General features: G+C 33.2%; 1 pseudogene; it reads left to right on the top strand.

The window, feature by feature from the left end:
* Positions 1-2,377: 2,377 nt before the first annotated feature.
* On the top strand, positions 2,378-11,379 carry LOC143607087 (ent-kaurene synthase 2, chloroplastic-like; annotated as a pseudogene).
* Positions 11,380-11,690: the final 311 nt, after the last annotated feature.

Genomic DNA, 11,690 nt, shown 5'->3' with positions numbered 1-11,690 from the left:
TGATGGATGGTGGGTGGTGGACGGTGGTGGTGATGGATGGTGGTGGTGGTGGCGGACGGTGGTGGTGATGGACGGTGGTGGTGTGGATGGTGGTGGTGGTGGCGGACGGTGGTGGTGATGGATGGTGGGTGGTGGACGGTGGTGGGTGATGGATGGTGGGTGGTGGACGGTGGTGGTGGCGGTGATGGATGGTGGTGGTGGTGGCGGTGATGGATGGTGGTGGTGGTGGGTGATGGATGGTGGTGGTGGCGGTGATGGATGGTGGTGGTGGTGGCGGACGGTGGTGGTGATGGATGGTGGGTGGTGGACGGTGGTGGTGATGGATGGTGGGTGGTGGACGGTGGTGGTGGCGGTGGATGGTGGTGGACGGTGGCGGCGGGGTACGGGGGTGGTGGTGGCGGCGTACGGTGGGTGGTGGTGTTGGCGGACGGTGGTAGGAGCAGTGGATGAGAGGGGTGGCTGCAAAGGGAGAAGAGTAGGGTTTTTTTGTGAAGATGTTTTAAGCAAGATTTCCTTGCTTTTCTTTTAAGATGAAAGAAGATAACTTCAGATCTGTTTTAAGAAAAAAAAACAAACAGTCTTCAAGGGTAATGTCTGCGCGCCTGCAGACATTAGCTCCCTTGAAGATGTTTGAAGAAAAAACAAACACCCCCTAAGTCAAGTAAACTTTTCCATCATAAATAAATAATATATTAAATATTATTTTTAGAAATTTCGGGATGTTACAACGACATACTTCACATACAACATTTCGATCACTATTCAAGGAAAAGTCAATGCCGACACAAGTGCTTGTAATTTGATAAAAGTTAGAAGCATTGATAAGCCTGGAGGTGGCATGACAGGAAGTGTTTGTCATTTTATCTTTAATTTTAATAGTCATGGTAAACATATTCAATGTGCAAAAAATCCCGAATCTTTTGACTATTTTCAAAAATGTTCTTAAAAATAAATTCGAAACCCAGTCAAATTTAAAATTCTAACTTTCATGGTTTTACATTTTCAAGTCAAAACTTTGAACCCATAACAATTTTGACGATAAATCTATTTGCATTCTCAAATTTTTAAAAATATTCAGATTACCCCTGTTTTTACCCGTAACAAATTTGAGCCAAATGTAGTTAATTTGTATCAGACGATCTATTTACCAAATTTTAACTCGTAACAAACAAATTTAAGTTCCACAAAAAAACCCGAAGCAATCCTTGATAAAAAAACCCAAGAAACTAAATATGATAAACTTTATTAATTTTGAAAGTGATTGGTAGATACTATCATTGCAATTAAACACACACACACACACACACACACACACACACATATATATATATATATATATATATATATATAGTTTACTAAATTAACCAGAAAAAATAGGTAGATTTTAATCATATATTTATGAATTATAAATTTAAATGACAATGTACTAAAAAAAACCAATAGATAAATGGATTTATTATTAAAAAAATGGATCAACTTTTAAACGTATATTAATAATTTAATGATTAAAAAATTACTTCGTAAATTGAAGACATATTAGAGCTTTTTTTTTTATAAATCTTCAACAATATACATAGTATAATATGTTAATGATAACATTTAAAATTATATTCTTTTCAATAATTAACAAACACGGTTTGTTGTTGATTTTTGGGTTTCACTAAGTATGTTGTGAAATATATTCTAACAGTATATAGTAGTATAATATGTAAATATTTATTTTTATAAAAGCGTATAGATATAATATAAATAGAGTGTAAAGAAAAATAAATAATTTAATAATGTTGTAGATATAATATAAATGAAGTGTAAGAAAAGTGAATAATTATTAATCTATGATATATATTAGTTTTGGAAAGGAAAAATTATGAGAATTAACCATAAACCGACACGTGTCTAAAGTTACTTTACTTTATTAGAATATAAATAATTAAGTTGAAGTTTAAAGTTTTAAAGTTTATAATATCAGTTTTTTTCGATTTCAATTACAACCCCATTTTACAATATACTTTTCTTTCTTCTTCGTATCCAAAGCAAACATCGCAGCCTTCATTCTTCAAGTATTTTTCGTTTGCGTAATCACGATATAAGAACATAACTTAGATTAAATCCAATTTAATCTCCAACAATTCAAGCATTCATCTTGCTCATTCGATTCTAAATTAATCAAGAACTTTTGAAAAGAAACACTTTCTTTTTGCCTTTTTATATTTTTTTTAGTTATACTTTTTTGTATCATGTCGGAAATCCACTGTTAATTATTGGGGGAATAAGTTGTAAATAACGATGATAATTTATTTAATTAGTACGTAGGTGTATTGATAAGTAAACTATATTTTTAATAAATATAAAAATGTCAAATCAATAAATAATATATCTTTAAGTCACTACACACAAAAGACACAACCTTTGACCAGTATCTTAGTAAACCTTTCTGGCTTTTTGTTTGTATGTAAACATAGAATCTATGATAATTGTCAGTTGTCACCTTACGCATTGAAGTAATTGATAACACTTGTAATTATTATTTTTCCTCATGATTTTAAAAAGTATCTTAACGTGCTAGTGTCATTAATATATTGCTGGACTGTAAACTTTGTATATATAAAACACATCCTTAAATCAGACTGCATAATTGCTCTTCGGCTCTACCCCTCCCTCCTTACAAGCTGCTTTTATCAGGTGACATGCCAATTTCTTTATGCTTCTAATTACGCGTAGAGTTTTCTCGTTTTTTTTTTCTTTTATTCCGTTAATATTAAATGCTTTCGTGATGAGATCATTTGATACTTATATCAAAGACCTTCTTGTTCTTAAGTATAGATGGTTAAAACACAACATTTGATACTTATTAATGTCATTTGTTGTTCCTTAGTATTCACTTGGTTAACACTAAAAATATATATTCTAACATTCAGAAAACTATACAAGTTCCATACTCACAACCCCTAGTGACACTAACTCATTCAATTTTGTCAAATAGACCGATCGACGTTGCTGTCAACTGTTAAGAGATAAGCAAGAAGCTAGCTGGCCGTAAGCATGCTGTCGCACACAGCTCATCGATCATGGGTTGTAGGTTGTTGCATGGAGCAACACAACCTGCCTGGCCTTCAACCTGGTACAAAGCGTAAATAGAGCTCATATATATCCTCTCTCTTAACCATTTTTTTTCTTTTTTTTCCTCATTTTGCTTCTTTCAACCATAAGAAATATTGTCTATTTTTTTTAACGGTGTTTTGACCCTGCAGTAAGCCATTAGGCCTACCGATTACCAATTCACATCTTCATCGCTCTTTTCCTTTTTTTTTTTTTACTTTAGCAGTTGCTTCACACTCTAGACAACACAATCACACTGTTATGGATATGACCAAAGAACGAATTCGAAACTGTTCAGCAACGTCGAACTTTCTGTTTCATCATATGACACGGCGTGGGTTGCCATGGTCCCTTCTCCAAGCTCTCCCAAGTCTCCTTGTTTCCCTGAGTGCCTAAACTGGTTAATGGATAATCAGCTTAATGATGGTTCATGGGGTCTTATTGATCACAATCCTCCATCCCCATTACTTAAAGATACTCTCTCTTCAACATTAGCATCTATTGTTTGCATTAAGAAAATGGAATGTCTGGAGAACACCAAATTAAGAAGGGTAAGGGTCTGTTTGCTTGATTCTTGGTTGTCGACGTCGTGTGTTATTATTATCGACTACATAAACAATCAACTCATGTTGTAGGTCTATGTTTTATCGAGTCAAATATGGCTTCGGCTACTGACAAGAATCAACCGTCCCCAATTGGTTTCGACATTATATTTCCTCATATGCTTGAGTATGCTGTAGATTTGAACATAAAGCTCCCCCCTAAAACAAGAAGATCTGAGTCTGATGCTACATGGAAGAGAATTAGAGCTCAGGAGGTATGTATTTTTTTCTTTTAAAAAAATTTAACCCTTTTTTATTTTTTTCAAATATATATATTTGTCTAAGGTATTTGATTGACTTGTTGACTTCTAGTTATGATAGTTGTAGACTTGTAGATGTTTAAGGGTATGTGTAGTGGGCGAGTAATAAGAGGCGATGGTGGCATTTTTATATGGAACACCGCCCCCAGGCGATATTGGGGCGATTTGGAGGGGGGGGGGGGTGCGATGAATATTTATCGCCTGTTATTTGTTAATGTTTATTATTATTATTATTATTATTATTATTATTATTATTATTATTATGTATGTGGATATATATATATATACATGTGTGTGTACGTACGTGTGTGTGTGTGGGGGGGGGGGGGAGGGGGGGGGGGTTCTACAACACCATTACACCCTTAAACAAAAACCTATCATTTGCTGACTAGGTGTCAAAGACGCAAATCGTCCCATTTTATAGCCCCTCCACTACACAACCTTATTAGGCATTTAGTTGTTTATTTCTCCTCTCTCTTCCTTATATTAGAGGAGAGCATTGTAACGTAAATTGTAAACTCAACTTAATTCATTCTAATCATTTTGAGAGACGCTCATACGTGTTACCATATGGCACTAAGCCTAACTATCATCAATTACAAGCTATATATTCATGTACACGAACACAGATGTCTTTTAAAAGAGAGGGCAGCATACTTGGCATATATTTCAGAAGGACTTGGTAGTTTTTATGACTGGAAGATGGTGATGAAATACCAGATGAAGAACGGTTCGATTCTCAACTCGCCTTCGGCATCAGCGGCTGCACTTACTCATCATCAGAATGCAGATTGTCTTGATTATCTAACTTCACTTTTGGATAAGTTTGGTAACGCAGGTACGTCATCAATATATATTTACCATCCATATCTTTCATGATAACTTTTAACATGTTTAATTTAACTACTCATGTGTGGTGGATTATAGTCCCAACAGTTTACCCTGATTTATATGTCTGGCTTTACATGGTTGATCAACTTGAAAGATTGGGAGTCTCACGACATTTCATGGTGGAAATCAAAACTGTTTTAGAGGAAGCATACAGGTAGTTAATGTTCATTATGGTTGAGTTAAATATGGCCGGTTTTCATCTTTTATTGGTTGGAAATCTAACAATATAGCCACAAAACCAGTTATTGGATGCAGAGGGACGAGCGAATATTCATGAATGCTGGGACTTGTGCACTCGCCTTCGGGTATTAAGGACAAATGGTTATCAAATATCATCAGGTATATTTGACAATTACAAATAAAAGTAACTCGTGTACCCTATATGTTGCTATCCTTAAAGTTTATTCATTTGGCTTGTTGTGTAGATCCCTTAGCTGAAATCATTCAAGATGGTTCGTACATGAGTCCACATGATCAAGAGCCTTTTGAAGACATATATGCAGCTCTTGAAGCTTATCAGGCATCACAAGTTATATACCAAGATGAATCGGCTCTTGGAGAGCTAAACTTGGTGTCAACTAAGTTCCTTAAAAGGGAAATATCCGCTGCGCCAAACAAACACTCTAAATACATCTACAAACAGGTTTTGTCTCCTTAAGTACTCCCTTCACCCCTTTAAAAGTGTCCACATTTCCTTATTAGTTTGTTCCATTACAAATGTTCACTTTCAAACTTTATTAATTAATTTCCAAATTTACCCTTAATAATGCAAGCATTCAAATTTTCTTTAATTTTGTCTTTTTATATATGTCTAAGGGCATTATAGTCATTTGCTAAGAAAAAAGTACAATCATTAAACTTTCTTAAATTTTATGTTTTTCAAACCATGACACTTGTAGAGGGACAGAGGGAATATAATATTTGTAGTTTCCTTTTGCCTGATCAAACCGACTTTAAATACTAGCATAGGAGATAAAATGCTTAGTTCATGGTCAGGCCTCGCCTTTCGGCTTATTAATTTTGTAATTTCGAGCCACCCATGCTCTCTTCATGTCTAATTTAATATATGTAAACTGTTATTAATTAACTCAGGTGAACGATGCATTTAAGTTCCCTTTTCATACCGGTTTAGAACGCGTGGCCACTAGAAGAAACATACAGAATTACAACGTAGATGACACAAGAACTTTGAAAACTACATATTGGTGAGTTTTAGATTTTGTGGATCTTACACAAAATTCACTTGCCAGTTATTTTAGAATTTTGTACTAAATAGTTCTGAATACAATACTCTGTGTACGCATGTCAGTTCATCAAATATTAGCAACGAGGATTACATAAGGTTGGCAGTGGAAGATTTTAATGCATGCCAGTCTATATATCGTGGAGAATTTAAAGCTCTTGAAAGGTAACTTATTGCCTGGTGCAACCCTTTCCTGGTTGAATATCTTAATCACGTAATTGTCGACTTGGGTTAAGTCCTGGGATTTGTCTTTCAAGAATTTGTTATTAACTAGTTTGAGTCCCGTATATTACACGGGAAATTGATTAATATTATAAACTTTAATTATTAACCAAAATACAATTAACAACACAATTATCATATATTGTTAATGCAGTTACAAGTTATACTGAAATTACCAAACAAACATTACACAAAAATTTTACAAATAAGCAAAATTTCTTTGTACACTACATTTGTTGTATTAGTCAATGTACATTGTTTATCAAGAATCATAATCTTTAATCCATGTCTACTTCTAATTCTCGATAAGGCCACATATAGTTGTCCGTGTGAGAACACGTGTTCTTTCATTCAACATGTTAATTTCACATCTTTAGAAGTTGCATACTCCTCATTATTATTAATTCAAATCCTTTTCGAAATCGAATCAAATCCTTTTCGTAATTAAATCAAAATTTTTTCATAACCGAACCAAAATATTTTCATAATCGAATCAGAGTTAGTACATCTGTTAGATGCACTATGCCTTGGTAAATTCTTTTTTATTCACCATACGAGTCATATGAACTTATGGCCCGTTATATTATTAAATATCAAATACATAATCTCATTTTTCTCATATCTTCATCTAGCAAATGGGCTACTAAATGTAAAATAAAGGATACAAATACTCACCTTTATCTAGAACATAAAGGATACAAATGGTGTCTTGGTTACTTTGTCCCCTTGTCCTCCTAAGGCTATGTGTAGTGGAGGGGCTACAAATGAGGGCGAATTGTGACACGTGGCGCCCAGTCAGCAGAGAGGGCGAATTTGTTTTGGGGTGTAATGGTGTAGGGGCTACAAGTTGGGCCCACAGTATCTTTATTTATTATTTTCTTTTTATAATTAAACTAATCAAATAAAAACCAATTTATTTAAATAATTAAATAAAAATGTATTAAAATTAAAAAATAAATACAAAAAAATACATAAAACTAAAAAAAACACACCAATAATAAAAATAAATTATAATAAAAAAACACAACACGACAAAATACATATAAATTTACAAATAAAGTAAACAATACAAAAAAATAATCAAAGTTTAAAACTGTACGGATATAAACGTAAACAAACCAAAGATTTTAAAGTATTTAAAGTTTTATCAAGTTTAATACACTTTCAAAGTTCAAGGTTTAAAAGTAAATAAAAATCGCCCAAACTCACGCCCACTACATATAGCCTAACAATCAAACATAGACCAAGTATAATTCAATTTACCATTAAATCTTTAAGCATAATGCATCTTTGTTGGACAACACATTGCAAATAATAGAATTACCACGTAGTAGTGATCATGGCGACTCATTTAATCATACACCAATCTCTAAAGACCATGAAACTTATACATATCAGTTTCACTCGCTATATGAATTATCCTAAACTTTCATGTATTCGTTAGTTTTTTCATAAAAATTTAGTTGAGGCTTTTTATCGAACACCTTATGTGCATGTAACTTAAGACTTCTAATTTTACCAGTCAAAACACAGGTTTAACCCTCCAAACTCAATTCTTTCAATCTAAGTAATAAGAGTATGTTCTCAAATTAAAAAGGTAACTAAATTCACATAAATCAACAATTTCACAAAACCAAATCAAAAGACCTAAATTAAACAGATTTTTGTAATGAACAAAACAATCAAATCAAATTAACTATTGACATGATGTGCTGCAATTGGAAAACAAAGAATGATCCAAATCAGCAGCGGGCGTGTAATCGGAGAGCGAAGGAGGCAATAGCAATACAGTTCTGCAACAATGACGACGACCTATGGCTTGTTGTGATAGGTGAGGTGTAGATCCAAATCGGCAGTGGCTGGAGATGGGTAAAGAAAGAAGAGACCATTGTTTTGAAAGAAAATATTTGTTTATTTGGGTCGGGTAACCCAGATCCAATAACATATTGAAAATGGGTAAAGAAAGGAGAGTGACAAGTGGCTGAAGATATTATTCTTTTATTATAGAGTAGATTTGTTGTCTCGGACAGAAATTATAATTGGCTCAATCAATCTTCTCTCAAATATCATCTATCTATAATACATATAAACATTATTATAAACGAAAACATAAAAATCACACGTGTCGCGATGTGGTCGCACCCCCTTTTTTGAGTCACCAAATTTGCTTGATTTTTAAATGGAGACCTTTCATGCATTTGACCCGAATTCATGGGTATGAGTCTCACCAAACCCATATATTCTTTAAACGGGTTATAACATCTCATTAAATTAAAAATTAATCACATCAAATATTTGATGTAAAAATCTTATAAAATAGGGATATATTAAAAATTAATTTATGATTTCTTTAAAAAAAAGATATATATTATTTATAATTAAAAAGACAATTTTATAAGCGGGTCATGGGTCTCACCAAACCCAAATAGCTTTTAAATCGAGTTATAACATCTCATTTATATGTGAAACTTTTTCATCATCAAATACTAAGTATATTATTAACTTTGGTTCAATAAATAAATTTAAATTCTAAAAAATATACAAATATTATAAACGAATAATGTAAAACAACCTCTCTTAATATATATATATAAATGAAACTTTTAAAAGCTCTATGATTACTCCATACATTCTCTCAATCCACAAGATTGCTTTATTTGTAATTTGAGGCTTCTCATGCATTTGACTCAAATTCACGGGTATGGGTCTCACAAAACCCAGATAACCCTTAAACGGGTTATAACATCTCTTTAAATTAAAAATTAATCTTACCAAATACTATTTGATATGAAAATCATATAATATAGGAATATACTAAAAATTAATTTCATTTTTTTAAAAGATGTTATTTAGAGCTAAGAAACAATTTTATAATAAAAAAATAAGCATGTCATGGGTCTCATCAAACCCACATAGCTTTTAAACGGGTTATAGCATCTTATTTATTTGTGAAACTCTATTATCATAAAACTCTATGTATATTATTAGTTGTCTTGCAATAAATAAAATTAAAATTCAAAAAAATAAGTAAATATTATAAAAACAACAAAATATATAACAATCCTCGTAATAATACGGGAGATAAAACCTAGTTTAATATGATACAAAGGATCCTACATATTTCGGGATAAATATTAAAAGATTGAATCTTGTTATATACTAAATATATTTAAAAGAATCAGAAATATATGTTTAGGATATACAATATCTATTAGTCTCCAACCCTACAACAATAACTGCAAATGATAATTTTTATTTGTACTTGATAGATTCTCTTTGTGTTGGCAGATGGGTGGCAGAAAATAAACTGGACAAAATCAATTGTAGGCAGAAGATGGGCTACTGTTACTTCTCTGGTTCTTCGGTTCTTTCTTCTCCCGAATTATCAGATGCTCGTATTACTTGGGCAAAAGCTAGCTTCCTTGTCATCATCGTGGATGATTTTTTTGATGTCAATGGCTCTTTGGATGAGTTGGTGAACATGATTCAATGTGTTGAAAAGTATATTATCTATGGTTAGTTATGGACGAGAAAATACTCAAAACGTCCATTTGACACGTATATATCAAGAGAATGTCCACCTCAAAAAAATTCCCTAAATTTCCATTAATTATTAACCCGGCGGACCTGACCATTTTTACATGTTAAGGCGCCATTTTATATACATAGCTTTTAAATTATTATTTTTCAATTATGTTGATTAAAACGGTCATGAGTCAATAAAAATTTGGTTTGGACTCACAAAATGTACTATTGATCCTCACCAAACTTAGGGGGTGTTTGGGATTACTTATTTTCATCAACTTATAACTTATTAACTTTTTGAAAATAAATAAGGTATTTGAGATTGCTTTTGATGTGAGAGGGAAAGTTATACGTTTGTAACTTATTGAAAAGTTATAAGGAAGTAAAATAAGGAATCCCAAGCGCCCCTGTAATAACAAATTTTAGTCGGACTTTAAGAATTACAATGTGGCGTCATGTAATTGGTTAGAAATAACGTCACGTGACATGTGCAAATAGGGTGGGTCCAACGGTATTTAAATGGACATTTCTGGATTTTAGATTATGGAGGAGATTCTCTAATCTTTGTGGGGAGGGGGGGGGGGGGTGTCAAATGGACATTTTGGGGATTTTCCCAATTATAAACTTATACCTGATATTCTAAAGGGTTGTCATTATCACTGCAGATGGAATGTAAATGTCGAAACTGATTGCTGCTCAGAAGAAGTCCGCATTATGTTTTTGGCAATAAAAGACGTAGTGTCTTGGATAGGAGGCGCGGCTTATAAATGGCAAGAACGAGACGTGACAAGTCATGTTATTCAATGTGTAAGATAAATCCTTCCAACCACAATCTAACCTTTTCTTTACTGATTTTTCACGTAGTCTTACATCGTGTTCATTTTAATATGTTTTTTTTTGCAGTGGTTGGAAATGTTGTATACTATGTTAACCGAAGCTAAATGGGCTAGAGATAGTGTGGTGCCAACAATGAACGAGTACATAGAAAATGGTTATGTATCGTTCACGCTAGGCGCGTTCATACTCCCTGCTCTTTACTTTATTGGCCCGAGACTGTCAGAGGATATTGTTCAAAGCTCTGAATATCATAACTTATTTGAGCTAATGAGCACTCATGGTAGACTTATCAATGACATTAGAACCTTCAAGGTAGATGTTTTCACAAGTTCAGCTTTTAAAGATATCAAATATGCTACTACTAACGGGTTGTGTTTGTGCAGAGAGAATTGAAGGATGGCAAACTTAATGCTGTGACATTGCACAAGAATTATGGAAAGAGCGGGATTAAGGAAGAAGAAATCATAGAAGAAATTAAGACGTGGATCGATAATTTGGAGAAAAAGTTGATGCAATTAGTTCTGGAAACAAAGGAAAATAAAGTTCCCAAAGCTTGCAAAGATGTATTTTGGAAGATGTGTTGTGTGGACATCTTTTTTTATGCAACAGATGATGCGTTCACCGGAAATAAGATTCTTGATACCGTGAAGGAAGTCATATATCAACCAGTATCCATGCCTATGAGTCTAACTGAGTAATCAGCCTTGCATGATTATACTATGGTGCTCTTATATGTTGTTGAAGTTTGACTTGGAACTTGATCCCATTCACGTTTTTATTTGAAAGTAATTTGAATTTTAAATAAGGCCCAACCGACTATGGTTGTTATTAGTCCAAGTCATGTATTACTAATTTTAAATAAAGGGAACTCTATTAGCAAGAGAATATATTGTAATTGTATTATGATTCTATTTTGTACAAGGTGCTATTATTTGGACAACAAATCTTTAATTTGACACCGTATATACGTTGCGTATACATCTATACGCCAAGTATTGATTGTACAACTTT

This window comes from Bidens hawaiensis, unplaced genomic scaffold (assembly GCF_021521415.1).
Source record: "Bidens hawaiensis isolate Kalapana, Puna unplaced genomic scaffold, B.hawaiensis_p1.1 tig00079346_1, whole genome shotgun sequence".
In the NCBI taxonomy this organism is placed as follows: domain Eukaryota; kingdom Viridiplantae; phylum Streptophyta; class Magnoliopsida; order Asterales; family Asteraceae; genus Bidens; species Bidens hawaiensis.
The sequence above is the reverse complement of the archived record's forward strand: the minus strand, read 5'-3'. Positions and strand labels throughout refer to the sequence as shown.